Raw genomic sequence first — 5110 nt, forward strand, 5'->3', positions numbered from 1 at the left:
TTTGACGAATTCATATCGACCCTGGTCAGGCACTTCTCCTAACGTGGCTAGGAAATCTTGCAGTGTACGTGGACCGAGAGCTGTCACCACCGTGTGGAATTTCTGGGTTTCGCTTTTGATACCCATTGCAAGGAACCAATAATCAAGACTTAGGAACCATCCTTCGATCTTCCTGCGGTCGATCGTTGGCATGTCGATTTTTACGGCTACAGCGTTGACATCTGAGGGTGTTAATTGAGCTGCGCCTATGGGGGGTATTGGACTATTTCCTGTGGCTTCGTCCTTTGTTTCCAAAGGTGCTGCTGCATTCGAATAATCCTTAGATGCCATATTCGCTGTCTTAAAAACTATAAGCGATATAAGCTGACGTGTGGTTTACGGTTTTTTCGGTAACTGTCGATGCAACGGATCTTCTTTAAAACGGGGTCTCCACTTTGGAGGTCACGAGTTGCAAATCGAAACTAGTTACTTCTTTAGTAGTTGGATGAGGATTAAAAAATTGCCGCTTGCTTGTACTCTCCTTAAGTTTATGTTAAATTTGGAAATATTGAAATCTCAAGCATTTCTGAAATTTACCGTTATATGAAAAGCGGCCTCAATTTTAGGCCGATTTCAAAAATTTTCAACGGTTTGCTTTTATGTGGCAAGCACAATAACCATACCGAGTTTGGTACAAATTGCTAGAACGGTTAGCGAGATACATATATGTGATCACAAGTGGGCGGTGCTACGCCCATTTTCCAAAATTTTGTTATAAACGTATTTTTTGTTAAAGAATTGTTGCAACCATTAATTTTGAATAAATTAGCTTCAATATTTACTGATTTATCGAAGATTTTGTATTTCTCGAAATTACCGTTATATGGGATGTGGGCGTGGTTATTGTCCGATTTTAGAAATTTTCGGCCATTTGGTATGCTGTACCAGGACCAACAACTTTGCCAAGTTTTGAAGAAATTGGTGTAGCGGTTACCAAGATATACACATGTAACCATAAGTGGGCGTGGCTACGCCCATTTGCCAAAATTTTGTAATATTCTTATTTTTCGTCTAAAACTCATTACAAATATCAATTTTGAGTGAATTATCTTCTGTAGTTACTAAAATATCGCAGTTTTCGTTTTTCTGAAAATTACCATTATATGGGATTCGCCGATTTCGCCCATTTTCAATACCATCCGTCCTACGCCCAAAAGAAGTTCACGTACCAAGCTTCGTTAAGATATCTCAATTTTTACTCGAGTTATCGTGTGCAAAGACGGACGGGCGGACGGACAAACAGACAGTCACCGCTTAATCGATTTCTCTTTACATTCTGATCATTTATGTATACATTTGTCTACATCTATCTCGATTCGTTTTGCCTGTTACAAACAACCGTTATGTGAACAAAGTTATAATACCCTTGTGCACAAGTGCGCTCGGGTATAAAAAAGGCACAGGTTCTTTCGTTAGCATGAAGTTCTAAGTGGATGTACTCCCAAATGACAACTTGGACAAAAACAGAATTTCCATAATACTAGCGCGCCTTTTTCTTATTTCACTGATGGATGCATTTGTCTCTTCAATGTTGGCATAATTGAGGGTCATAGACACATATAATTTAACCACAAATAATATAAATTTCAATCGACGCATTTTAATTTAATTTCTCTGCAAATGGTATCGTTGTATTATGTATGTAATCAGAGTTTCGAACTCGCGTAAATGTACATTTACGAAATGTGGCACCATGACCACTCTTCAAAAAACCAGTGTTCCAAGTTGTTAAATTTGCTTTTTAATGTCAGCATGAACGCTGCATTACATGATTGGTACATTTGTACGGATATGTACATTTTGGCAGTTACAGAGTAGTGTTGTTTGGAAATTCTTTTATTAAGCTGAACTCAAATTTCTAAAGAACACCACTGTGTGACTGCCAAAATGTACAAATCTGTACAAATGTAACAGTCGTGTGACACTGCCTTTAGCCCAGTACCACATCATACAGCTTCAAAATCAAAAAGGAACGGCAATATTAGCCTGTTCCCGCACTCCATGATTTAGTGAGAAATTGTTCGCAAAATATATGATATATGTGTGAAAGGAAACGACTTCGGACTAAATCCTGGAGTGCGTGAACAGGCTTATTGTCTGTAGCTAACAGTGATGTCATGTGCAGATTCAATGAAAGGAAACAAAGTGTGGCCAAAAAATCATAAAAGTCTTAAGATGGGAAGAGTTACCCTCAACTTTTGAATTAAAATGTATCACAATTTATACTAAGCTAAAAATAAAGGTATCTTTAAAAATTCGATGAAAAACGTATCATTTTGTTCCATTTGGATCAAAACGGCAACACTGCTTGTAGATACTGCCAATATGGAAATACAGAAAACGTGCCCAATAAATAAAAAAAATGTGATTAGTATTGCCATAAAGCAACCCTGCTGCGAGGTTGCAAAATGTAGACGCGTAAAAAACATACCTTTGAGTGTGACAAAATGTAGACGGCGTCGTTTTTCAATTTTGTATGGGAAACAACAACACCACAGATTTTACGGTTAGAAAACGTCTTAAAATGTAGACGTCTACATTTTGAGACACTATTTGGAACGAACTGTGAACACCCCAAAGGTTCATAAAATAGAAGGTTACTGCAAGGTGCTGTTAAAAATTTGGTTTCCTCCAATGACATAGTTGCGAAGTGAGTTCTGATTGGCTGAAACATTTTACGAAGAAGGAGAATACAGAACACGCAGAAAATATAGTTGCCGTATAGCACATTTTAGGAATCCTAATCAAACGGGAATTTCTGATATAAAATCGTGGCAAAGCTTATTATAATAACACAAAAGCTCTGATCCAATACTTTTCGTGTAAAATCCTGTAAAAATGTCAAACAGCAAAATTTCTCTGTGAAGTGAGAGTACAAAAAAAAAATAAAATTTCGTAGTCCAGTAATTATGTTTAAAAAAGTTTTGTGTTTTTCATATAAACCCAAATCAACATTACCCTGTGTCCGTACCTATAAATGTAATTTATTCATTTTGCTTATTATGTTTGCAACTAACGATCTGTTTGTATGTATTCTTGTTGATGTTTTCAATAAAGAAATCGCCCCTGAAGATGCTGAGAAGGACAGCGCAACGTCGGGCTGGAAAGTGAAGAGAAAACCCTTTTTGTTGCACAGGATCAAATAGCCTAAAATACAAAACACTATAAAATTCCATAAATTGATCGTCAACTCATCGTCATATTATTCAACATCGGAAGGCCTGCCGAAGTAATCTCTTTATCTACATCAACAACAAACAAACATACAAGAAACATGAAGGATTTTTGCAAGCACATCAAATACAAAGACGGGGAACACACCTGCATAACCCTAAAACACTTTAAAAAGCAAAAACAAAAGCTGGAAAAACAGATGACACAGCTTCAACTCTTATTGGAATGCAGACGATATGAGCTTTTACCCAACCACCTGACAAACGCAGCAAAAAACATAAACTACCACGTCCTGAAAATGAAAGCAAAAGTAGAAAACACAAAACGACTGTTTCTGAAGAAAATATTAAACTTATAAATTACACAAACAAATATAAACATAAAAAACACCAAAAAATGTATATATCACGCGAGGCAACAACTACAACGCAGCGTAAGTGAATTGGAACTAAACTCCTTTGTTTGTAAACAAAATAGCCTAAGTAAAAGAATAACAGCAGAACGGGGAAATATACTGTTTAGAATATTTGATAAATTGGAATATTTAATGTTCTTTCAAATTTCAGAGATATGGCATTCCTCTTTAGAAAAATTCTAGGACGTAAACGAACTACAACTAACTTAAAGGAACGCGAGGACGGAGAGAGAATTTTGGCGTTCTGACTTGTCATTGTTTTTTTTTTGAGAGCTTGGTTTTTTTGATACAAGGGAGGATGGTGCCAAAAACGTGTATAAAACTGTTGTGGAGATTCAATAAAAACTTGGTTAAATTTTCATATGCATTTATATTGGCTAGTTATTTATAATTTACAGTCCACGTTTCGTTTTGCAAGCCGATTCTATGAAATTTTGTGATTTTATTGAATGCGCACATCACTAAACACGTGTCGCAATTACTATCGCACGTAAAATCTTGACAGTTGCGTACATACATCGGTAAAAACCTGTTTGAGCCTTCAACGTCTCGTCGCCTGGAATTGTGTCCAGACTTTCCAAAACCAATTGGCAAGAGCACATCAGTGTGAGCCTCCAACGACTGTTCGCCCAGAAGTGTGCCCAGTAACCTGAATATTTTGTCAAGTGGCAAGAGCACATCAGTGTGAGCCTCCAACGACTGTTCGCCTAAAAGTGTGTCCAGTATTCAGAATATTTTTCCAAGCGCCAAGAGCACACCTGTGTGAGTCTCTACCCGTGGAAGAATAAACGTGCTAGTTTTACTAGCCCGAGCAAACTCGTATGAGCCTTCAACAACTGGTCGCTGAAAGTGTGTCCAAAATTTTCCAAACTAATTAGCAAGAATACATCAGTGTCAGCCTCCAACGTGTGTGTACAGTATCCAGCATATCTGGTCAAAACGCACGAGCACACCTGTGTGAGCCTTAAAATACTTAGCCCCCGTTGTTTTAAAGTACAATCAGCCTTTCAAAAAGTGCCAAGAGCATACCTGTGTGAGCCTCCGTCTTTTGGTCGTAACGTAAACCGCACAGTGATTATACGACAATTACCAAGCCTAGCCCATGCAGTGTACCAAACTACAACAGCGTGTCAACAGGACTCAATACATTTAGTAAGATCGAAATCAACGCTACACGGCAGCCAGCAGCTGTTCAAAGCAGCAGTTGTGACAAAGTGTCAAAACGTGAAATTAATGCAACAAAGTAACCATGGATAAATTGAAAGCGCAAGGCAAACGATTAAAGGTAGCCTAACACGCATATACAACGTATGTGCCGATCAAAAGACAACGGCGGAGGGTATAAGAGTTCGTGCAGAAAGAGCGGATGACTTGTTTAGATAGTATGAAAGAATTCATCTAGAAATCGACGTGTTGGCTACCACTAGAGAACAGCATCTGAGAACATGCAGGGAGTTTTTATTTGATTTAATCCACAGCCCT

The sequence above is a fragment of the Rhagoletis pomonella genome, unplaced genomic scaffold (assembly GCF_013731165.1).
Source record: "Rhagoletis pomonella isolate Grant_MI unplaced genomic scaffold, Rhpom_1.0 Rhpom_scaffold_00001, whole genome shotgun sequence".
Taxonomy (NCBI): Eukaryota; Metazoa; Arthropoda; class Insecta; order Diptera; family Tephritidae; genus Rhagoletis; species Rhagoletis pomonella.